Genomic DNA, 26,594 nt, shown 5'->3' with positions numbered 1-26,594 from the left:
TGCATACTTGGCATCCTTTACCTGTTTATGTCCGTGATCGGGTAAAGCTAAATGTATTTTTGCTTTCACACAAAGGAGGTAAAATGTTGGAGGGAGGGGCTGGGGGGATCACATCAAACATTTAACTTTCTCATTTCTGACATCCACACAGAGCCACAAACTGTAGGTGTTCTGTGCAAAAGCAGAGTTCTTAAGTTACCTGAAGTGAGCTGCTACTGGTATGTACCATGCAGATTTTTTCTTTGTTGGTGCTACTGCTTTATAGTGTTCAAAAATAACCCAAACAGGTTAGGTGGTAACTGAGATATTATCTGAGTAAATTTTACCTCAGGGGATTCCTTCAGAGTCAAAAATGTTTTAGTCTGTCTGCACAAATATGGCCCCAAGGAAGATTTTACAAGCAAACAAGTAGAACAGCACAAAAAAGCAGGCAAACATAGAAAGGGTTGGGGGGGAAGGAACAGAAAAAATTGCGACACATTTTAGTAGCTACTTTTTTTAATACCTTAGTACTGATATTTGTCTGTCTTTGCAAAAAACGAAAATACATCTGGGCTTTTGTAAAAAATGACAGCTTGCTTGTTTTGGTTTTGTAAGAGGCACAGGCAGGTCCAAACAAAAATCCCAGAACCAAACACCATTTGTGGTAGGAAGAATCAAACTCCCAGAATACAAGCACTCCTTTAATTTGAGTACTTTACAATCCAAATCCTCTTGTGTCTCTGGATTACACTGCTGGGCATTGTCTGACCATAAAGCCAATTTAATTTTCCAGGGCACAGATAATCTTTCAGTGCTTTTGAGTTGACCTAGAGAATTTTACACCGCTTACTTCTTCCACTGCCAGTTTAATAAGGAAAATAACTGAAGCCAGAGGTGTCTATGTCCCTTGGTAACCTTGATCTGCATATATAGCCTCTTATATTCACAGCAGCCTGGTTTAGAGAGAAGAGACACAGCCAGCTGTCTTCTGACATGCACCTTTCCATATCTGCAGATCCCACCTTCTTCCCCTGCAACAAGCAAGAACAAAACTTTAGGACACTCATACACACGCAAACTACATGAGTACTCATATACTTATTATGCTGAATTACCCAGCCATGTCTCTCTATAGTAATAGAACAGAGCAAGAAACCTACCTATGAACCCAGACCCAATATTACACCAGCAGATTTGGATCACGTTATATATAGACTACCTAATAAGTGCATTGTAGCTACTATTTTCCCAACAGCACAAAATAAAAATTAATAAATATAGAACACATTTTGGCATGACTCCCTTCATATCTTCTCTTCACGTGCATGCTGATATTAAGTATTTTTTCCTTCACCTGTATATTTGCACAAATGCTCATATACAGGCAAGTGGGCAAATAAGTATCTGTTGTGTCTGTTTATATACAATTTATAATTGCTGTTATATCACACATATATATTAAATACCTTCAATAGGTACTACAAATATGTAACATATGTTTATATATTTCTCCACAAAAGAATATATGGTGTAGTAGTATGTTTAAACATATCTAGATGTGCCATGCTAAAAATATTTTGCCTACTGTCCTACTGTCTCTTTCAGAATGTAACAAATCAAAGGGGGAAATGGAAGAAAAAGAGTGTTTTAGCATAAATCCTCCAACACTTTACTAGCCAACCAGGGCAGACGAACAAAGCCACAGGATTTGGATGATCAGCTGTACAGCTCTGGCTGCACTGATGTCACTACAAACTGATGTTAGGCACAGTTTTATAGCCAAATCGTTTCCACTCTCCCCATTGGGTTTAGTATCATGCATAGGGTACACCAGCTCTTGCAAGGAACTTCTGGACCAAATATGCCACTGACACTAGACAGACAGCCAGAGAAACTCAGCATGCAGTACTATCAGAATTACTTGTGAGTAGCCATTCACAGATAAAAAATTTTGAAAAATATTTGTTCCTGATAAGCACTGACCAACATGATAAGCAAACCTGTTAAAAATCTTGGTCTTCACTGCATTTCTCCAGATCAGTGACTTCAGCAGGCCCACACCAAAGCTGAACTGTATTGAGATATTTGTGAATCAAGCCCAAAATGAGTTCAGAGGGAGATAAGCAGAGGCAATGAAGTCAGGACTCTAGCCAGGGACTCATCCCAGAGAGTCCTAGCTGGGTGGCATGAAGAAGGGAGCTGCATGGGTGATCCGCAGCCCAGAGCTCCCTCCCTGACCCCTGTTTTGGTCACAGCAGTCACAACCTGTGAGCAGCACTCTAACCCCTGCACAACTGGGATACTGGCGCTATTCTAGGACATTACTCCAAGCTCTCAGGGAAGTGCTGTAAATGTCTCCATTGTATAGATGAGGAAATAAAGTGTGCAAGGACAAGATGTTTTACCATGAGGCCAGGAGATGTAAAGATTAAAAGAAAAAGGGTCATGTCACTACCTTAGATTGAGATTTTCCAGTACTGAAAAGATCAGTGGACCACTCTGCTACTAGTTAGAGAGGAACAGACCTTCTGGGGATACCCAGAAATTATATCAGGCATTTCAGTACCCCAGAGTGGTGCCATTTCCTAGAGGTATTTCTCTATGTCTATTCCCAAAGGCCTCCAAATATGCCCCACAGACAAACCTGTTTCAGTACATCACGACAGTTTATTCTTTGTGGTAAGTACATTTGCAAATTTTGCATTTGCTTCAATTTCTAACTTTCTTTCAAAAGGTTTATCTCTTCCCAGGGGCTGGTTTTGTATCCCTTAGAACAGAACAAATAACAGACAGATGAGCAGAGGTGAGCAGGACCAAAAAGAAGAAAACAACCCAGCTCTTTGTGAACTACACAAACTAATTTCTTCATTGTCTAAAGATATTCTTGCCCTTTTACTCTTAAACTTCACCCATCAGTCATTCTTCTCCCTGAAAATAATTAGTCTGAGAATTTCTGTATATCAAGGACAGCATGCTTTTGTTATTTTTAATTTTTCATGGTACCTAAAGGGATAGTAAATTCTTGGTTGTTTAACTGGGTTTCATAATAATAAGATCAGAACAACAGATGCAGAGAGCAATGAGTATGGGCTCATTCATTATCCTGTCCTTTTTAGTACAAGCATCTTTTTCAGATGAAAGCACCCTGAGACAAATCCATTACCTGGATATGAGATGCAGGCTGATTCCCCAGCAGTATTGAAGCTACTTCAGATTTTCATCCAGGGAAACAACAGAAACTGGGCTCTAGTTTCAAGCTGGTGTCTACCCCCATCCATGATGCTAACTGCAAGAGAAACATTACTAAATTACATCAATACTTCCCAGTGTGTAGAGGATTCCTCGGTGTGAATTAGAGCTACGCACTCATCAGAGGAGAAGCCTCGTTTGGAGATTAGAGTAATGCATTGAAAACTGCTGCAAAGCAAAATACTACTGCCATTCAGAGTGGGAAACTACTATGGCATCTCTACCCCATTAACAGAGAAAACTTGCAGACATTGGCACCATGACGGAACTTCTCCTTAGAGCTCAGAAAGGACATCTTCACCCCTACCTCATTCCTCTGTACTTCTTCTGTAACAATGAAGTAATACTTTGAAGTTATACTAAACCTGGAAAGGCTTTGGGTCCCCCAAGCAGCCCTTGGAAGACCCTCAGAGCTACAATGGGGTCAGCTCCTTTCTTCTCACATAGAATATCTGCCTGGCAAAAACCTCTTACTTCTGCTTCTCAATCCAATTAAAGCTTTCAGGGACACTGGCAGCAGGTCCAGTGACAGAGGTCCCTGTAGCACATAATCTGCACTGGCTCCAGACAATAAGGTATGGAGGCAGAGATGCTCTGAAAGCCTCACAACTGAGACTCAACAACCACCTCCATGGAGCCAAAGCTTGCTGAACTGATTTGAAAAAGCGTAGGGCTGTTGTTGAGGACAGCTGTCAGGCAGCAGAGTCTGCAGGCAAATAAGGCCTTTTGTATTTGCAAAGCCTCACGTGTGAACTCTTTCATTCATCTGGGATAAAGTTAAATAGGTGCTGGCTTATGTTTGAAATACGTCCAAGGTGGTTTACCTGAATGGTATTCATGTCAACAGAGTTTTATCACCTTTAAATTGTTTTTATTTGCCTACTCATAAACCATTCCAGGGAGTGTTTATGGTTTATTTAAAGCCTGGTGGTATTGGGACAAGTTGTATAGCATTACTGGTTTTTGCATTTCCTTGATCAGCCTCACCTACTGCACAGAATGGGGAAGGTCTGCCTAGCTTTGGCCAACGGTAACAGAAATGCTTCTTCTCCAGTGTTTGACTGGCAGAGCTACAAGGCCAGTAAATACTTTCAGGCTGCTTTTGCAAAAGACACAGCCTCACACAGCTAACATAAACAATTTTACTAGCTCCATCTATAGATCTGGCATATTCTTGAGCCAAAAATATTTATTGCCAATGGTATTATGTAGAAAAGATTGAGAAGGTTTGCTCTGCTGCCACTGAGCTAAGTTTTAGTGCTGTGTTCAACTATGTCTCTCAGAAGACAGCTGGTCTCATCACCTTGATTTGGCCATCTCTAGAGGTGAAATGTTCAGCACTGTCCTGAGAATTTTTGGTCATCAGACTACCTCAACCACAGAGGAATATGAAAAAAAAATCTTTCCCAGGTATTCCCCACTTCCCAATCCCAAGAAGTATTTTCTTTGTCTTCACTGTCCCCATCCTGTTTTTCAGTTTTCGTTTGGACTGTGAATTGCAGAAGACATCACATTCCATATGGTCTTTACCAGTAAAACACTCTTCACCCAGGTAAAAATAAGCCTTAGGCTCCTGTTTACTGCTTTTGCCTGTTTTTTTACACTCAAAGGCTGCCTTAATCCTTTTGGCCATGATACCAGCCTAGGAATGCCTCTGAAGTTAGTTGCCCACTGATCCTGCAGAATCACTGACCTCCAGGATACGTGTCACCCCTTCTTATGACACCAGACCCCTTCCACAGGCATGGCCTAGCACTCCTTGTTCCCAGGTGCGTCCATTTGCATTCAGGTGCAAACTGTTTCCCAAGAGATCTCACTGTTGCATGCACCTTGTCCTCCTGAAAACAAAGCCACAGCTTCCTCTATTGCACTACACACTCACAGCCTGCACAACAGCTGCCTTGTCTTTTTGGAAATGGCTGGTTTATTTCACATTTAGACTAAATATCTAAGCCAGCACAGGCCTCCATTACACTGGAGCAACAGCTCCAATGTCCCAACAAAATCAAGCTATAGCTTACTATCGTTCCGACTCGGTAAACATCGGAGCCAATGCTTGTGTGCAGGGGAACGTGTTCGCTCAAAACAGAGCCTCCTGCATACATCATACGTATTTTACTAACTCATCACCACGGAACTTAGTCTCACATGGACATTCCCAAGTAACATTGCTCTTCTCTCACTGGCCTATTTGCATGGGTACCTTTTTGGTTTCAAAGTTTCATTAGAAACACAGAAGGAAGTTTTGGAACACTTCACATGTCACTGTGAATGCAAGCAGCAGCTACACTTGCTGATTTCAAAGCAGAAAAGCTACCAGCTGCTGACCACTGGACCAGCAGCAGCGTAGCCAGCACAGGTGCAAGGGGGAGGCTGTGGCTGCCATCCCACCTGCTCTTCCTGCACTCTGCTGCCAGGTCCTGAAACGGCACAGAGGGCCACAATCGTGGAAACACGATGGCAAAGAGAATTTGAAATGAAATTACCCAGTTCTGAACCAAAATTCTGAAATTTTCTAGGATAGTTTAAATAAATCACCCTCTCATTTTGATTAATTATTTTCCCCACCTGGAAAATTCCTTGAAAGATATCCCATTTTTCAGGTTACCAGAAGGAACCCGTTTCAGTGAGTTTTCTAGTATCCTCTCACTGAAGTAGAGGCCAGGCACACTCCAGTTACACTTAGTGCTTCTCTGTGCCAATTGCTCTACACAACAGATCTCAGTCGATCCCTTCTACCTTTACAGAGCATCTATTCACATCCTTGGACACAAAAATGAAATGAAAAGGATTGGAACATGGTTCCGTGAAGACAACTTTTAAGGATCTCACAAGATTATTATTTTTTTTAATAACACTCTAAACTCCATTAAGAAAAAAAAAATCCAAATGTAAGTGGTTTTGTCAATGGTGGGAGTTGGCAGGGAAGACAAGGAGCTCAGCTTTAGCCAGGTTACACAATAACTTGCTACTATTTGTGGCTGGCTCCCAGAGGGCCAAAGAAATTAACTCGTGGTTAGTTAAATAATAGTTTTATTAAAACAACGATCAGATCAAATAACTGGCATGTATGTGCAGGAAGTCTTTCAAAATACTCAGGTCCTGCAAAAAAGTTAGATCAAGAAAATGTCTTTTAAATGTCTGAACCCTGAAGTAACTGAAACCCTTGGAAACTGGATGCCTTAAAAAGAAAAAGATTTTTTTAAACCTTAATCCCGACATTCTCTCCTAAGAATAACACAGTTCTCTACTTTCAGTGTTTTCGTGCAGATGTTTTTGTTCCCTTGTTACAGTAGAGAAATTATTTTTCTGTGACCACAGCTCTCTTTTAACCTTTTATTTTATTTTTTTGAAAGAGAAATAAATGGAAGAGATCTAAAGCTGTGTGGTTTCACATCCCCCCATTGAGTTGTCCAGCGAAAGGAGCAAGTAACTAGAGAAGAGGATCGCTGACTGAAGGACAAGCCTCCAGATACCCCACAAGCTGCAGACAACCACAGCTGCAGAAGCACAGGTGGGAGCCACCACAGGTACAGCTCCCTAAGGGTACCTACTCCCCTTTTTGTGCTACTGTGCATTCACGAGCCACCTTCACACGTTCACGTGTTTGCAGGCGAGAAGAGCAAATTCAGTCCCAAGTTCTGGTACTGCATCTGGACAACAAGACTGGACCGGGAGCACCATGGCTCCCTCGGTCCCCCACCTGTGGCGAGGAGCGCTGCCGGGGGCTTGGCGACTGCAGAGTCAGGTCTATGGTGAAATCGCTGTCAGCAAAGTTACCAGCTTCGGTATGAGAGGATCGCGGTGTACAGAGCAGGCTGCACCTGAAAAGGGCCATATTACCTCACAGGGTTCAACGAGAGTGCACACAGGCAGGGTGCCTGCAGGCAGTCTTTGGCCCCTATTCTCTGGGCTTCTGATCCGTGAGACTAATTGCCCAGTGGATGCTTTGTGACTTTTGGGGTTTGGGAAGGTGGCTGGAGGTACTGAGAGTTGTTTATACAATCCACAGTGCAAATGGATGCTGTCAGCAAAACAACACATGTTCAAAGGGAGCACCAACATAAAGCGTGTCTGATTTCTTCAAAACAGAGAATGAGTTTTCTTAAGTGTAAACACATGCACACACTTGTGGCAGATATCCATCTAAAGGTGAATTGCTGCCCCTAACCTGTGCTTGCATCTATCAGTTTGCATTACACTCAGGTAGCGGTGAACACTGCCTTTTGGGTGGGTGTAGAGTACTTGGTGAGCTTTTTGGATGAAGGGCAGGTAAAAACTTGCTATGTCTTGTATCCAAGATTCGAGTATTTACCTGTTGGAGCCCTGCATATTAAGGCCCACGCATTTACCCTGCAACACAACGTGGAATTTTAATGAATTCACGGACTCTGAAGGCCCCCACCCACCTCTTCTCAAACAACTGAAATCCTTTGCATTCCTCTCAGCTATGCCTACTCTGCATGCAATGGCAGCAGATCAGACTGGGAACAAACAAGCCTGCTACTGAACATAGAGAAAGTGACAGACATTTCCAGGTGCCACCTCAACCAAAGCAGAAAGTGTCCCTCTTCTCTCGAAGCACAAGGGGATCAAAAATTAACTTCTGAGTACTCCCCTCCCATGACAGTCCTGTATGGCACTAAGGTATACATCATCACAAGCCAGGCCTGATCACTTTAATCTTCCTGCTGGGAGAAACCACACTTGCTCAAACACAGAATGTTTATGGTAGACATAATCAACTGGTTATCTAAACGAAAAATCCAAACCAGCAGTGAGGTAGACCCTTGCAGAGCCTTGACCGGATTCACCATGCTGCACATCATCCCCATCCAGGGGAAAAAGGGGTGCAAATGGAAGACAACTCCCAGTACGTGGCAGAATCTGTTACTCCAGATATAAAGCACCATCTTAGCCCAAGGGGAGGGACTGTGCTGCCCACCAGAGACAGAGAGAGGCAGAGACAGTTTCTATTCCAGCATCTCAAAATGCAATGAAACACTGAAAAGATAAACTTCAGATCAATCTCGCATGTTATCTTGACAACTACTACTGACAAGGAAGTAAAAAAAAACATGTTCTATGAAGAGAGGACAGCAAAGAAGAATGGGTAGCTGGGATGGAGAAAAAAGATAAAGGAAACAATATTAAAGCTGATCAATCCTTATCTGTCTCTAGCTGGAGCCCAAGGGATTCCTCTCCATAGGCAGTAGTGGTACATCTTCTCATGCCAAGACATCCTGAGTGAATTGGTTTGACAAATCCCATAGCAGGTAAGAGGATTTCAATTAGGATAATATTTGACATTTCAAAGAAGGCATCTTAAAAATACAACCTGCCAATGACAGTCAATACCAAATTTTGGATTAAGAAACATTGGACAGCTCTGTGCTCTTCTAAATCCCAGGCTCAGCATCAAAGGAGAAGAAACAGGGTGAGTAATGCATGCAAATGGCTGTATTCATATTTGAACACAAATCAGAAATGCCTGTCATTAAAGAAATCCCTCAGCTGGTATCCCACCCTCGGAATCAGACTGCAGAACTGAGCACAACAGCACTTACACATGTGCATACTGAAAATAGTCTGCCTGCTACACCCCACGACCTAGATGGCTGTTTCACTGACTCGTGCAGTGATGGAGACCTTCAGTTATAGTGTATCTACCATGTCAGTGTTTTCCTCCTCATCAGTTACTCCTGACTGGTGAACCCCTCACTTATAGCAGAAATTCTTTTAGTAAGAGCCTTGCATTCACCTTTACTATAACCGTTCTCACATCTACTTCTCTCTGTGTCTCTCATTTTATGCCTTGATATATTGTCCAGGTATTTGGTCCTTCTGACATTACCTCCTGACTCTGTCGCAGCCAGTTTCACTAGCACACTTCCACTTTCTGCATGATAGTCCCTAGTAAAATTAGCACAGAAGAGTGGTCCCAAGATCAGTCATTAAGAGATCTCAATAACAACTTCCCTCCAGTCTGAAATGGCTCTTTTCACTTAAATCTGCCCTTCAGCTCACCTATTAGTCACAATTTTTTGCCATTACCCAGCCTGTCTCAACTTCACCTACTACACCATACTCAAAGCTAAGCAAGAAGGACTGCGCTTCTGTGGCTAGAAATACCAGTGCTTTTATCAGAGGGAGAGATTAGGTTTACCTAGACCATGCTAGATCTAGCCTCCTATGTTTTCTTTGCTTTTTTCCGTTACCATATGCCCTACTCTTTCTTTCAGACTGGTAGAACAGTTGCTACAAAGAACATGCACTCTAACGGGCTGATCTTGCCCTTCATCAAAGACAGACCTACATTCTCCAGTTGAATAGCGTCCCCCTCCCTCTGTTGAGTCCTATCAAAAATATTGTTCTTGAGCCTACAATTATATGTATCAGCTCCTTCCAGATAGCAAGATGACAATGATCCAGCCTTCTTCCAATATTGAATTCCTTGAGCTTTTTCTCCCACTTTGGCCAAAGCCATTTTGATTTCCAGGTTTTCGTTGCCACTAAAAACCTGTGATGCCTGCATATTCAGAATCAGCATCCTAACTGAAACAGAAGCAAAGTATCTGGTAAATTATTGGGCCATGCCCAACTACTTTCTTTTTTCCCTTTTATTTATGTGGCTGAATAATTTTTTGTTATTTGTTTGAATTTCCTTTGCAGAATCAAACTCATCTTGACTCCTGCCAATTCTCATTTTAGCTATACATTTCCTGACCTCTTGCATGTGGCTTTCTTTGCTGATCTGTTCTTTTTTCTACTCCTTATCCAGTCATATCTGATAACTTTTTTTCTGTGTTTTTCACTTTGCAAGATACACATGTTTGAGACATTTTTTGCACCTTTGACTCCAAGAAGGGCCTGCACTGCTTTACAATCCAGTCCTCTTGAGCTCTTCAGGCTTTAGCTAGTTCCCTAAACGTATCAAATGCCATCCATCTGGAACTGAGAAGCTTAGCTACAGATCTGGAGTTGTTTATCTTTCATTTTAATTGAAACTGAAATCACTCAAACCAAGGTTATTTTCTATTTCATTCTACAACTTAACAGTGTCAGATCTCAAAAAGTATTGCCTGTTGCTTTTTCAGTGACTGGCAAGGAACTCTGTTGATTATTGCATTCAGAATTTAGCTATTTGTTCCCCCATCTAGTCTGGGAAGTCAAAGCCTCCCATAGCGACAGACCTCTAACAAGCAAGATCTCTTATCTACCAAATCCAGTTCTTGAGGTCATTTGCAGATATAACCACACTGCCTCAGCAATCATACTTCCACAGAATATCTTTGGCTCTGTTAGGTTGGTTATTTAACTCATATTATCTCTCCTTATTTATCTTTTTAAAGGCTCACAGTAACATCACGCTGTTTACCTTTACTTCTGCCTTTCACAAGTTATGTGCGCTCCAGTACCTGCACTCCTGCTATTCCTCTCCTCTCCTACCCTCTCCCTTCAGTAACCATTTCCAGAACTACAAATACATATGTAGCCCCCTGCCCCACCTCCTTTGTCTATATCTTCAATTATTCACTTAAACTCCTCCCACCATTTCCAAATGAAACTGAAGTTGCACGATTTACTCTTCAGGGACCTCCATTCAGTAACACGTCATACCTGAACAGTTCACGTGAAGTATCTACTCAGTGATAACATGCAACCAACAACCTTCTTAGTTATATCTCCACAATTGCTTTACCATCTCTGTTGCACCTCAGTAGTCATCCTCACCTATCATTCCTTGTCAGAGTATCTAGTAAAAAAAAAAAAAAAAAAAAAGGAAGTATCCTTCTCTGCCTCTCTCCCCCAGGTATCCAACCTTTAATTCCATATCTGTAGGATCTCCTTCTGCTCCTGGCTGTGGGCTATTCAAACTCATTCCTCGTCTAGTACGAACTTAGCCCCTCATTTAAGCATGAGGTCTATAAGACTGACTCTGCCACTACAAACTATAATTTATTTTGGCCAGATTTTATTTCTGTTTAATATATTTATTTATTTCAATATGGCTAGTTAACTATTCATATTTTGATCTCCACCTCATGCTTTATTTTCTCCTTAGTTTTCACAGGTATTACTATAATGAAATATAAACTGCCCAGAGAGTGGAGTCTTTTGTGTTATGACCTAACAGATACAGTTCAAGTTGCTCAGGATATCTTCACAGAGGGATAATATTTCTTACATAATATCCTTAAGCTATAATCTTCCTTATTCCTACCTTAAATCAAACATAAAGTACTCAGGCTCTATCAAATTTCTCCCTTTAACACAAATAAAAATAACTGTGTTTGGCAAACAGGTTGTCTATTCTCATTCTCTCTGCTTGCTGGAATTTCACCTTGCGGGAGCTCATGCAAACCATTTTTTATTGGCTCTGGTTAACATAAGTTCAAATAAACTCAATAGTCAAAGCCAAACTTTCAAAAGGTGTCATATATTTTGCCTGCTTTGAACTCAAGGATTTTGCAGGCTTTCCCTGTAGATCTGCCAAGGTTAGCAAAGTTCAGAGAACCTAGCCCAAACTGCAAGGCTGCAATAAAACCTGAAATGGAGATTCATCTATTTTGAATGTTTATGACAATTGCTTCATGCTGCTACCTGCTTGGTCCTTCTGATATCCCAAAGAAAAGCACCAGGAGTGGATTTTCCAATATTGTCACCTGGAGAAAACTGTGTTGGGACTTTTAAAGAGCTGTATGTTATACTATTGTTATTGTCATAGCCATCCCTGTTTCTGTTTTACAAGGAACTGGTTTGAAATGAGCTACAAACTCAGATTCTGAATTCCAGCTCTTTGAAATCCCATGTGACTCAGTTTCATACCTGCTCTAACGACATTGTTTCCAACATGGGTCTGACCGCTCCCTCTATTTCCAGAGCCATATTAAAACATGATATCCTGCTCATGTGGCTGGCCTCACGGCATACTGACATCATTCAAGAGATCAGTCACCTCATAAAATCACACAATGATCAAATCTTTTCCCCACAACAAGTCTCAATCAATTACACTGTTCCTGGACTGCCTACAGATTGGAGGTCAAGAAGTGATGCATGCGTATATATATATTTATATACATATATACACACACAAAAAATAATGGTTCCCTCAAAGCTCTACACTGAAAAGAAGCTGAAAGACAGAATTCATGTACATGTTATGTCCCACACCTGATTCTGAAAACAAAGATGATTACAAACCATAACCAGAAGCATCGCTAAGGATGTATACATATTATAGACATTTCTTCCCTGCTCTCTCTTTCCTGCACTCTATATTGGCCATCTTTGCCTGCAGTGGATGTACAATACTACACACTGACCCAGCCTATGGGTACATCTGGACTTGCCATATTATGTACTGCCATTAATAACGCAATATAAAAGGACTGACTGAAGAACAAAATTATCAGTTACTACAGAAATATTACTCCAGGGAATATAAAATAATGTAAGCTGCAAGGGCCATAATATGTGAGTGCCTAGATGCTTTTACAACATATGCACAGGCGTTTCACGTGTCCTGTTACTGACATTTAGTCAGAATCACATAGATCATCACATCTTTACCCTGTGTCTGTTTCCACCAAGGACAGACACAGTGAGTTAATTCTATAAAGTAACAGCCCAGCACTTCAACCTGTCCATCATATCCTCATTAAAACTAAGGCCAAAGAGCCTCAAAAATCCCCACGCTGCTTCTGGGATCTCCATTTCCAGGTAGCACCTCTGTCACACAGCAGGCTCACTTTGCCCTCTGCACCATTTAACAAGGACAAAGCAGTTTAAAGAGGACAGGAAACCACCAAGATACTGGTTAATCAAATCTCAGGCCACTGCCACTGCGGTACATTTGCTAATCTCTTAAAAACCGAGATGGGTGAGGAGCAAAACCAAACAAGCAATAAACTCTCCTGTTGGAACATAGCTTCAGATCATAAGCTGCTGACTGCTCTGAGTTTACAGGAGCTGAGGCCCTTAGCTAGGTTCTTAAATATGGACACATGTGAATGAAGAAAGTATGTAGAAATCCTCTGCTAAAGGTGCGTGCCTTTGCCAATCCATTGATCTCCAAATCCTTTCCGTAAAAAATACTTGCTCACTCTCTCTCTTCTCACAGATTAGTTCTGTCTGCTCCTGGGCGCCTACTCTCTCTTTCTATAATGTGATTAAATAAGCTCCCTGTCTCTCCAGGCTTGTGCAACTGCCTCTCGCTTAGTCACCTAAGCGCTCTACAACACCCCAAAGGAGTGGAGTCAGCTGAAACAGGAGCGTTCCCAGCTCTGACATGTAAAGTACTTGCACTCGGTACTAAATAAACTTGGAAAAATGTTCACAATGCAGCTGTGTGCACAAGATGCTGCAACCTCAGGGCAAGAATAATTACACACAAACAAGATACTTAGGATTTATGTTCCCCTCAAATAAAAATGTGCACTGCTCATGCCAATCTCAGCACTTCATGGTATGCCTGCAATCTGAGGCAGAGGAACAGATTCTCTCTTAAGGTTAACAGATTAGATACCATCGGTGCTTTATTTTCCAATAAACTTTACAGGCATTCTGAGCATTGTGGGTACACATTGATATGCTTTTCACCATAGGAGGCTAAGGATTCATGGGAGGTCTTTTAAATGCCCTGTTGCCTTAATGGTATTTATTCAGGCAATTTTCTATTGGCATACATTGGGGATTCCTTTTCAGAAGTTACAGGGTTAAAGCTGAAGCCCACAGGCATGCCAGACCAAATGAAAACTGAAAACATTTCAGGAAATAGGGACAAGTACCCCTAGACTGTATCAAGCAAAGGTTTATCTAACTTGCTCCTTAAATTCTTTCATGAGGGAGAATGCCAACTGCTTGTGCAAGTAGCCAGTTGCAATGCTTAAGCATCTCTCGGAAGATGACTATTTCTCCTAGCAGCCAGTGTCAATTAACTTCATTGTTAAAGTCAATCTCTTCTTTTCTCGGTGAACACAGCTAACGATTGATCACTGTCCTCTTCGTAATGACTTTTTAATCATGGTCATATGTATCTTCTCTTCCTAACAAAAACGTAAAGCCAGTTCCCTGATCCCTTGTGTTTTTGAAACCTCTAAACAATCTCCTTGTGCTTCGGATCGGTAAGTGTCTGAATGTACCACATCAATAAGCAAGGCCCCAAAAAAAAAAAAAAACCCAAACACCACCCCCCCCAGAAACAAAGAAACATGTGGAAAGAAGTCTTGACTGCAAGATTTCTCAGTAGCCATTCTCCTGGACCAGACCTCAGCACCTCAGCAACGAACACATGCAGTGATACTTAGTTATACCCCCATGCCCTAATTAATCTCACTCTAAAAATCAAGCGAGACTCTCTTAATGTTGCTTTTATACTTATGTAGCTCTGTGCAGTGGAACTTGAAATGGTATGACTTACAGAGTTGAAAGGAGACTTTACAAGCTTTGTTAAAGTTGCTGCAAACAAGGAAAACTCAACAAACAACTTTCAGGAGTACTTTAGTAAGCAGTTGCTTGCTGGCTGGAATGCAAGTTACACCACGTTAGACCCGCTTCATATTTTGCCCCAAGGAGCCAGCAAGCTGGGTGGGAGACTGACGGGCATTCCCACCAGCCTGTCAGGCTGGATGAGCTGCAAGAAGCAGCAGTCAGTCTGATATTTCTGCCTTCCCTTTCTTGACCACAACAGGGAGGAAAAAGTTAATTCAGCTTCCAGCTTTTATATTTAGGTCAAGTTCAGTTAAAATTGTAAGAGAAAAAGGTTCAAGAGTTCACCATTTTCTTAGCCAAGTAACAATGAAAACAGAATTTGCATTCCTCAAGAAGAAGACTTACACAAAGCAAAGAGCTAGGCTATGCAAGTGATATGTGAGCAGCAGGTGGCACTTCACAGGAATTTTCTGGAACCAAGGGAGAGAGGCATAGGAAATGCCTGCCACACTACCAACTGTAGATAGACATGAGATAGCTCTCACCATCTCTTCTTCAATGTTCTGTCCACAGGTGGCCTCTATTTCCATGGTCCAGTCCAGCTCCTTGCCATAGCCTTTGCTGCATGAAAAAAAGAAATGTATTAACCAGGCTTGGGACAAAGATGCTAGTCCCAAAACCCATGGCATAGAGGAAAATGTTATTTTTCCTGCTGGCAATTTTGTTTGGGCTGGCAGAACATGTCATTTTTAACTGTGAAAAGGAGCACATGTACTGAGAGCTCTGTGAGCTCACCTTGGTATCCCTGCCAGTGCCAACCAGTAGCAATTCAGAGCTCAGCTTGTTATTGAAGATGAGTCTATTACAGCTTCAGGCACCTGCCAATTTAAACCTTAGTCAAAACTGGTCAGAAATTGAGTGACTTTAGAAACCAATACATTTCTGCTTGTTTCAGAGGCTCAAATGGCTACATGCAAAAGATACTATCTTCCAGTAGACCATTTTGCAATTGATTAGAAATTAAATCCTTTGTGCTTGAATCAGGGTGGGGAAAATATTTTGAGACTGCAGTTTGATCTAAATGTTGCTTTTACTTGTGGTTTGGCAAAAGACTCTGAAATGCTGTTAAATCAAAAAGGCAAAGAAAACCTGCAATTGCTGTGTCTCTGCTTATAAAAAAAACATTTTAAAATAACCACATGCATCACTCACTACACAGATGCCACATTCTTCCCTACCCTTATTTAATAGCTAGCTGTCAATCTACATTGAAGAGCAGTTACCTGACATTACCATAATAATGCTTCAAAGCTTAATATTAAAGATGGGTATCTTCCTAGGCAAGCCCATAGGGGGAAAGAAAAAAAGAAAAAAGCCTTTTCTCTCTAGAGTTGCAAAAATGCACTTCTCTAAGAGATGATAGAGTGTAACCAGGCAGGAATGATGATCACAGATACTCCTGACTTCTCTTTACTGTAATTAAGCAGAGAGATCAGCAAATCTGGGTCTGTATAAGACAGGTTTCTCATCTCTAATTCTATTAGCTGTGGCAGAGAGGAACCTAAATGTGAACTGAGACCTCTGGCCATTAACATAACATAAACACTTCTGCCATCTTCTAGGATAAGCATTATGCTTCTCAGGACAGCTCACCGACAGCCAACTTTGATGTTTAGCCATTCCCAAAATGCACTCTTTTCACATGCTTCTGCTGTGAGCAAACACTGCGATGGAAACTCGCCTGTGTCACAGGTTTGGGAGATGCTGCTATGTGCACAAGCCAAAAATACTGATCAAAATCTTCCAAGCTGAGTTAATTTGACATTGAGTATGGGGAACTGGAACTGACATCAAAAGCACCTTTTTCTGAGCAGGATTAGGAGGAGATGGTGGGAGCCAAAGACCTGCTGAACCTCTGGGACACACAACTACCTCCTATAAGTGTGAGGAATGACGAGAAATCAAAGCATGGAAATCTGTGAAAAAGGAACCAGGTGCTAAGGTGAAAGGCAAATATAACTAAGCAGTAGCTTACCAACATATATAGCACCTTCATTCCCTCTGCAAGAGAGTAGATAAGCCCAGGACCAGAGGGAAAGCAGCAGGCAACAGGTGTACCAAGCATGTCCTCTCTCCTCCCAGCATGTACTGAGACCCCATCTGATGAGTCCTAAGTAGAGACTTTCCTTAGGAGCTGCCATCAAGAAAGCTACTGACACCAACCTCCATGATCTGCAAACCCCACACGCAACCTCTTGCTGACTAAGCCTTCCAAATCTCAGCTTTTCACTGACCAGAAACTAAACGTTGCAGGAATGCAGCTATGCCAGTCTTCAGTGTTATGAGACAAGATTACACAGACCTCTGACACACAAGACTACATTAGGGAAGCCATTAGGAAACGGGACAAAACCCCAAGTGTTTATGAGAGAAAAAGGAAGGGTAAAGATAAATTTCCTTCCTGAACTCACTCCCTCCCTCCCTCCCTCCCAAGAGAGAAAACCTGCCACTTGCACGATTTACCCTGAGAAGAACACGCTCCTGAGAACCATCTTCAAGTAGTCCACCATGGAAGGATTTGTCACCCTAATGAATATCCTTTAACTTTTCTTTCTCTGAACACAGACATAATATCAGCTAAGGATGGACAGCAGTGACATCTCTCAGCACCTTCCCCCCATATCCCACAGCTGATAAAACTACCTACAGGAGAGGAATGGCACCTACTCAGCACTCCAGGACACAGCATCTACTCAAGGCAGGGAAGGTCCTTATTCAAGCACAGAACTGTTGTGGGCAAGGCAGAATATTTATAAATTTGTACGCAATGTTGTTTACTCCGATACAGTTGGATTGCTTCATACAAGCTTTTTGATTGAAACAAGATGAGATAATGGGAACCCTGACTGCTGGAAGCCAGCTCGGTTTCAACTTGAATGTATGTATTTATTTAAGCCTTCGCAAGGTTTCCCATCGACTCTGCACATAACAGGAGCTAAGTCAATGAAGAAAGAGAGCCTCAAGAGCTCAGAATGGTATTTGTGAGCTCGTGCCATGACAGCAGAAAAAGCAAACACCACAAACTGTTTTGGATGTCACGAGCTTCTTTCATAGCAGTTCACATCTGTGTTTCCCTCTTACTCTGAAAGACTTTTTTCTGGTGTAGAAGAACGGGAAAGAGGGGGGGAAACAGTTTAAGAATGCAAAGAAGATCTCTTACTTCTTCACATCACGTTTCCTATTAGCATATAGAAAAGTTTCTATATCGGAAAAATGAGAAAATATAAAGTTTTTAATAAATAATAGTAAAATAATAAATTAAAAATAAAAATAAATAAAAATCTTTAAAAAATAAAAATATAACTAAGCAGTAGCTTACCAACATATATAGCACCTTCATTCCCTCTGCAAGAGAGCAGATAAGCCCAGGACCAGAGGGCTTATCTGGTCCTGGGCTTATTTATTATATTAAAATATAACGTTTTTAATAAATAATAATAAAATAATAAATTAAAAATAAAAATAAATTAAAATTTAAAAAATTAATAAATAAAATTAAAAGCTTTTGCTGTGAATTGGCGCAAGACCCGTCACATAAGCAATGTGTTTTCACAGGCAAACATGAACACGTACACAAACACACAGACTCATACACATATGCACGTGCCCAGAGGCAGTGACTACCACTCTTTCTAGGGGAGTTTCACCTGTACTTTTGAGAACAGCACTTTTCAGTAAGAACATCCCACTTTTGAATCTGTTTTCAAGTAAATTAACGATGGGCCTAAGCAGCAAATCTGAATTCAGGTTCAATCCTCTCCTGCGTTTGACCACGAAAGGTACCACATCTGGATTTTCTATGGATCTGTCATAGATCAAAACACATCAATAGTAACTCATCAAAGTTGTGGACCAAAACAGCATTAACACAGCTGTGAAGAATTAAATTCTTCAGTCACGAAAAATCAACAAAGTATGTCTGTATTCTACGTATTGCAACAGTGCTTTTCATTAAATGTTTGCACAAAGTATAGCAACCATGACAAAATAATTTCTGGTTTATGCATGTATATAGCTACATTAGACAGTACAGGCCATTTAAATAGTGCATTATGTTAGCAATCATCGTTAGTAACCCTATGTTAAGAAGTGTGGGCAGACACTTCATTACTGTGTACATAGGTTGCCAGGATATTGTGCTGTCTCCTTGCTGCAAAAATATAAAATACAGTAGCAAGATTGAGTGGGATGATGAAGTCATCTGGCATATCTCCACTGGATGATGCACCCAGGAGCAAATGACATAGCATATTCACACCACCCACTGGATACACCACTGGACTGGAATTCAGGTGCAGACAGACATTTCAGTGATTCCCATTGCCCAAGCACGGACAAGCCACAAATCAAACTGAATGTGTTACATTTTTGGAGGAAGGGACGCTATCGCTATCTTTCTTAACTTTAAATTCTAGCAGAGAAAAAGTACTGGTAAAGCTACCAAAAGACAGTGTTGCTCAACATCTCCCATTCCAAGTACTTGATTTTTGGTCAACTAAAAGTTGGTTAAACTTCAGCTATCAAGGATGAAATTTCCATGGCCGGGTCTGCTTCCACCTATTATTTTTTTCACTTTGAAATTAAAATGGTAAACAAGAATAATAAAAAAAATAATCAACTGCTTTCTTGGGAAATGGAGATTCCCACTTTGTGAAAAAGTCCTGCATAAGCTAGTGAACAATAGTCTGCTTTGGTTCTTAGCTCACAATCTACAGATATGGAAATGATAAATTCGCTAGTAACTGAAGCACTCACATTACACCAGGAAAATATGAAGGCAAATTCAAGAACTCTTGCTTTTAGGGTCATGTCACCTAAACTTTGTTTAACAGCTATTACTGCAAAAGCTTAAGAACAAAACACTGGTGTCACAGAAGCAATACTAAAAATCATTTAAGGACACAGAGCTGGGAACTCAAGCTTCAAAAAAAGAACCTGTCACAAGTGAGAAGAAAGAAAAGGTTAATAAGACTGTAACCTGCAAAGCCCACTCAGAAAGCTTTTTTATTAAGAGGCAAGTATTAACAAAAGCAAGCAGGAACTTCTCACAGAGTGCTGTTTCTTGGCCCTTTTCTAAAGAATTTATCAGATTGTGGAGGACATCACAAAACTCCACATCTCTTTAGCAAAAAGGTTCATTTAAATAGCTATATTTTGTGGTCAAAATAAAGCATCATGATGCATTGAGGATAAAAGAAGATATTCACTAACAAGCCAGAATAGAAAAGGAACAAGCAAGTAATGTATTTATTTCACCAGCTACTTTTTTTCCACTACACTTTTTCTTTTCTAAGAAAATGCTTGGTTTATGCTCTTTCTGCAATTACTTTTCAGATCAGTTCTTTCCTGGCTGTTCTCCCTTTCCCTCCTCCTGCAAATCTATCCCCTCTGCCACGAGGGGAGGCCAAGCCCTGCCACGTTTGAGTGGAATGTTGACACCCACAGTGGGTGGGTGCAGAATTAGCCAAAACAAGTCCCTGCATTCCTTAGGATGTCAGCCCCCTCCTACTGGCTCTTTCCTAATATCTTATTAATAAGTAAAATCTCTTTCCCAAATCAGCCTTCCCCATTCTTTCACAGTGGAAAAAGTAGAGACAAAAAACTTCCCTAAAAACAAACAAAAAACTTCCTTAAACAGGTGCCCAGGCATATTTATAGCAAAGCATTATGCTAGTTAGACAATTACAGTTTTTCAGTTGCCCAATTTAAATTCCTATAGGTACCTAATAAACCATCAAATGAAGAAGAATTACCAGTAAATAGCAATTACCTTGAAAGAACAGTACTTTAAATATTAAAGTGACACTTCATTAGTTATGCTGGCAAACAGGTCAGTTTGAATCAAATGGCTATTTTAAATTAGTGGTCCTATTGCAGACGTGGGGTGTAATTTTTATTACCAAATACCCAGCCAAGCTAGTGACCTTAAAAACATTACTCATTAAATGGTTGAGAGTTAATTAGAATATTGTGCCAGGGGAAAAAAAAAAGAATAGTCTTGAACATCTCTGAATTCTTTCCAGGAAGGTGTTTTTAATAATGACAGTAGTTTACTCCATTTAAAGGTCCATATCCTCAAGTCAAAGTGAAGGCTTTTATGAAACCAGCAAAATATAGGACTAGAAAAATATTTCCATCCCTTTTCTCCAACTGCAGTGAAATATTTTCTTAAAGAAACAAAATTAAGAGCCTCCAAACCACCTATGACTTTAGAACTGCATCTCTACTACTCAACATTGACTAGAAACTGACTCCCAATAGACACTTGTACTGATATTTCCTTTTGCTGTGCAAGCTGAAATGAGGGCAGCAGGGAAACCTACAGGTAAATGTGATTTGACATTTATCGCTTTTCTTTTTTAGCAATCTATGGTATTAGAACTCATCACAAAATCAGTTGTGTACATTTTCGTAGTTGCAATCTCTCTTTTCTATAACATACACCAGCGCAAAGAGTTTTCAGACTGATAATTCAAACAACTGCTACCTGTAACGCCACTGCAAGACTCATTACATAGAGAAATTCTGTATAGTCATTGCTCCTGAAAATTGTTTCTAACCTTCCTCAGTAGAAATAATAAATAAGTTGGCACAATGCGAAAGAAATAGAAGTCCCACCATGGATTGTTTCTTTTAGACTCCTGTACAGGTATTTTTGCTCCCCACTGTCCTTTTCATCCCTTCTATTCATCTACTTTCATCCTAGTTTCTAGCCAACCTTGTCATCAGGTATTCCTCTTTACACAGTCCCATCCAGCGTATTCTGTGATGGCAGTAACCTCAGTCACAAGCAGCTGTGGTTCATAAGTTCTGCCCAGCTTAAGTACAGCATTTAAGCTTTTCTTTTTATGCCATAGCTGGGGAGAATTGCCAACTACTTACTAGACACAAAAGAAAGAACACGATACTATGAGTCATAACAGAAGACCCATGAGAACTGCCATAACTACACTAGAGTTCAACATAACAGTTAATTCCCTCTGAGGTAGAATGACTTCACACAGAACCCAAAGGAAGATTCAAAAGGAAGGTTGAATTTGGGTAGAAAAATGTAGGTAATCTTTCTGTCCAAAGATGTACTCCATTAATTTCCAGGAGGTATACCCAGCCAAAGCACAGGGAAGATCCACAGCCTTGAGAAAAACCTTTGAATTCCAAAACTGTTACAGATCAATAAAGAATTTGGGTATCAAAGGTGGGACTTAGAAGGAATTTACTTACCTGAGAAGGGGAGCCCTGAGATCTGGCCTTTGCTCCTCTGAGCTTTACATCAAGCAATAAAACGCGTGAACAGCCCTAGAAACAGGGATCAAAATCCTGTATTCCTCCTCTTTGGCTGAGTTCCCTAACCATGAGGCTACAAACTTCACTACATGCTCTCTGTGGCACTCTCGAATTATTGCCTTACTAGTGGAATAGTTTTTGCAGGAGCAGTGGAGAACATTCCCACACCTCCCTTGGAGACAGGAGACAATGGTAAGAACACTTCAAGCAAAGTGGAAAACAGGACTTGGATCTGCCAGATCTTGGATGAACTCCAGCCACTAAGGTGTTGTATAAAATGTGAGAACAAATTGACTGAAAGAGGTGTGTAAGAGAGAGGAGTGAGTCTTGTTCAGCAGTTTGGGACCAAAGCTGAGGATACCCATCAGCAGGAGAACTTCAGGACCTATTTCTTCAGGATATCAGGTGGGTGCATGGAGCCATGTTTGAATGGAGTACTGTGTGTGGTGCCCTAGCCCAAAAAATGGCCAGATTTCAGATATATTCTTGTTTTCAGTATTTCTTTTAGCTGGTACCTGGCACTTCTTGAGCCTGCTGGCTGTTTTGTATCTCATTCTGAAGTGTCTAACTGTCCTTAATTACTGTACAGGCCTCTAAAGCGCCAGACACCAAAGGTCTGGATTGCACTCAAGGTGGTTCAAGGCAGACAATTGCGGAATATAGGTCCTCCCTCAAATCCAGACCTATGTGCCTGATCCTGCACTCCATTGAGAGCTTTACCACAGATTTGAATGGGCATGGAATCAAATTCATTCCAGTCTCAATGGAGCTCTGAGTATGCACCACAGAGGTCGGCATAACCACCAAGGGAGGACCTACGACTGACTGTGCATGATTATTTTCCCTTGTAGTCATGTCTACTGAAAGCTGTCCAGTAGCATTTGAGATCGGTGAAAACAGATGCTATAGCCAAATCGGCAAACCCTGGAATGCTTGTGAACACCAAGGTCTCAGCTGCAGCCTTGTCCTGGCCCCATACAGGAATGATACTCACCACCTCACACCATCTTCACTGCTTCACAGAAAAAGAAATTTGGTTCACACGCTGGACAGTCAGAAGAACAAGGTACCAGAGCATGTCATGCTGTGCACTCAGCTTCATCTTACCCAGACAGGGCAAGAGGATGGAGCCAGCCAGTGCTCCATTCCAAAAGGCTCTCACCACGCTGCATGGACCCAGTGACTTGGATTCATTAGCACAGCCCTCAGAAAAACCAGGCTGCAGAGTCAACATGCAGTATTGCTCAGTTGTGCAACTGCCCAGATCACTTGGAGGGAAAAAAAAAAAGCCAATTATTTCAGATTAATTGTGGACTTAGCAGTCTGATTTTAAGCATTTGCACTGGAAAATGAACTGCAAAGTACAGCTGTAGGAAACAAGGCCCTTATAATCGAAGAAGTTAATTTGTTCATTTCAGCTGAGTAGTCATTGAAATGCCTATCTCATACAAATATTTGCCTGATATATTGATATACAAATATAATTTCAGTATATTAGATGAAACGCTAATTAGGTTAATAGCTATATTTGCTTTGAAAGGTCTCCCTTGCTGAAATCAATTAAAAGTGCATGATGAAATTTCATTAAGCTCTACAATATGTTTCTCCATCAAGTGCAAAATTACTATCTTCCAGCTATCTTGTTATAACAGTGCATGATAGGACTCCCAAACAGATTCAGAAATCATTGTGCCAACACTGTTTTGTACTTCTTTATCAGTAAGCACGGATATGGGGGTTTTTTCCCCACCTCCTGAGGAAACATATTTGCCTTGCCTGTAAACAGCACTGAACTCATGAATGCAGAATTAAATTTACTGAGGAATATACCTGTGGTAATCTCAGCTTTGCACTGCCATGGAGGGTTCCCTTGTACAAAGCTGAGGGGCTCAGAAGCCAGAGAATATACATGCCTCCTTCCCCAGAACAATCACTAAATTTGTGGCTGGGCGGAGGAGGGTTGTGAAAGGAGGCAAATGGACGCACAAAGAGAGGAGACGTGGAAATGCCATTCCTAGAGCCAAGGACAGTGCCAACAGTTGCACACAGACAACGATCTGTGGCCATCCCTCTGCCCGGCACTCTTCCCGTCTCACTTCCGCGAGCCTCAGTCTAAACTACCCAACTGGTTTGTCGCAATCACATGGTTTGAGAAACTACATCAGCTCTTTGCTCTCGAGCTTCCTCCTGGGTCTTGTCCCTCTGTTTCTTCAGATTGCAAACACACAGATCAGTATCTGTGGTGAGCACAGAACAAAACCTTTCAATAAGCTAGACCAGCCCTGCTGAACAGCTACAAGTTTCATTCTAGGCTTATACACCTAGGGGAACGAGGTCCCAATCCCAGGTATTCTGTGCTTCCGTAATAATTTTTCCTGCTATTACTCTGGCTGTCTCCAATGCCTGACACCCAGATAGGGTTCTCCTACCCCAATAGGGTAGGAAAAGACAGACACAAAAGGAGTGCCAGCAGAAATGTGGCCCAGAGATGCTGAAAGAGGTACACCTGTGCTACAGATGCGTGCTCTTCCTGAGAAAGCACCTGGTAAAAGCAGGATCCTTACGAACATAAAGGGTGTAAAGTGAGGTAAGACAGCTGAAGAGTTCTGGAATCAAGAGTCTAATCACACCACTGAAATGCAAGGAGCTGCTTCGCATGGGAAAAATTAAGCAGGTGCCTTAGTACTTACTCTGAAGAATTGATGCACGCTGTAAGTTTGCAGTTCTCAGCTCATACATGGAATAGAACCACTAAGTGAGAGACCCTAAAAAGAAGCCAAGTATTTTACTAGGGACACAAAAATATATTTAATGTATTTTTCTAATATAAACAAGAACTTGCCCTTTTATAAAGCCAGCAAAATATAAGTTAGGTTTTTCAGATAGTATATGTATTTTCCCAGTGGGAAAAACTTCACTACTTGTTTTATTCCATCAACGGCACTACCACCCACTTAAGTCTGTCCATGTGTTGGTGTGGAAGAGTGCCGCGTCTTCCTGCAACACTCATGTCAGAATTAAAATACCTTGCATTGTAGACACATTAGGAGTGCTTTATCATGCTCAGCTGTTGCACACAGTAGGTCATTATGATTGGGTAACTGAGCCATTAAGCTCTACAATAAGCCCACGCGGAATCCTAAAAAGGGAGCCATATATAGGCTATGGAGCTGTTGAGTAAGAGATTTACTGTGCTCTACATAATTAATTTTGCCTTCTATCTTTCCTGCATTTTTAGCAAAGCCGCTAGCTGAACACACTGAATAATTATATCCCTGGTGCAATTTCATCAGGCATCTTCCACGTCAGTGAAGCCCTATTGTGTTCACACTGTTCATGCCCTTGCCCCACAGCACAACTGAAAATCCTTCAGCCTCGGTACATGGGAAAAATACAGAGGTTTTTTTTTCTCCACAGCTGAGGTTCCTGGTTACCCTGGACCAGGGTTAGGCATTGCAACAGAGTGCATCCTCTACCACCCATGTTCCCAGTTGCCCACTTTCTCACTCCCAGGTAGTATGGAAGAAGCAGCTTTTGGATAAGAACATGGGGGGGAGCAGCCAAGAAAGAAAAAAAAAAAAAAGGGGGGGGAAGGAAATAAATAGTAAATGAGTGAAAAAATGAGTGAAAGAATGGGAGACTGGGGCCATTTTGAGCAAACAGACTGGAGTTGGAAGCCAGTAAAGAAGGCCTCACCAGAATCAGGTTAGCTGGGAGAAGGAATACACTACACCAAAGACAAGGGAAGAGGAGAGTTCACGGCCCCTGGTCAGAGGCCAGAAAGAGGAGCCAGGCAGTGGTGTAGAAAGGGAGGAGATGTGGGATATTGTTCTAGCCCTACTGGGAGACCAGAACACATGCGTGCCCCAGTGGCAAAAGCCAGGATATGGAATTACCCTGAATTAGCTGCATGGGGGTATCATTCTAGTGTCACATTATAGCATTTTTGTTTCTCTATTTTACCTCAAAATACAAACCAACTTTTTGCCATTATTATTTATGTTTTAAAAAAATTCAGTTGACAAAGTCAAGGTTAAAGACCTTAAAAAACTAGGAGCACAATTTTAATCTGTCCCGCTTGTACACTAGCCATACTAATATAACCTGTATTAAGATGACTACTTGCTATTCTTTTCTCCTACTTGTTTTCGTATGCATGTGTTTTCTTTCATGGCTGTGGTATGAATCTTTCCAGCACACGTCTTTAATTCATAAATATTAGGCAGGGCTGTTTCTTCCCTCACTGATGAATGCATTTGAAAAAAATACATGTAATTGAAGTTGTTAATATTCATTACCAGTGCCATCCAGGGCTCTAGACTGCAGCTCAGACTCATGTACACCTGCTACTTACAGTTTCTCAGAGACCATTTTTTAATGGGATCCTTCCTCTGTTTAAAGATTGACCAACTATCACAACAAGTAAATCCGTTTAAACTTCATCATACTGAATGACATATTTTGAACCTACCTGGAGACCTTGGAAGACTTCAAAGAAGTAGAGGAATGAAGAGGACAGCAGGGCTACTCATAGGCTTTTTGCAGCTTGCAATGGGTACTTAAAGCTGTGCTTTTACCTAAAA

At 41.2% G+C, this 26,594-nt stretch overlaps 1 long non-coding RNA gene across 1 annotated transcript; it reads right to left on the bottom strand.

Moving 5' to 3' along the window:
• Positions 1–221: 221 nt before the first annotated feature.
• Positions 222–26,594, bottom strand: LOC129784159 (uncharacterized). Its single transcript, XR_008746595.1, has 4 exons — positions 26,483–26,594; positions 24,702–24,776; positions 3,146–3,268; positions 222–1,013 (listed from the first exon to the last, which is right to left on the bottom strand). It is a non-coding gene; the product is annotated as an uncharacterized LOC129784159 (long non-coding RNA).

The sequence above is a fragment of the Falco peregrinus genome, chromosome 3 (genome assembly GCF_023634155.1).
Source record: "Falco peregrinus isolate bFalPer1 chromosome 3, bFalPer1.pri, whole genome shotgun sequence".
NCBI classification, from domain to species: Eukaryota; Metazoa; Chordata; class Aves; order Falconiformes; family Falconidae; genus Falco; species Falco peregrinus.
This window is presented reverse-complemented; position numbering and strand designations above follow the sequence as displayed.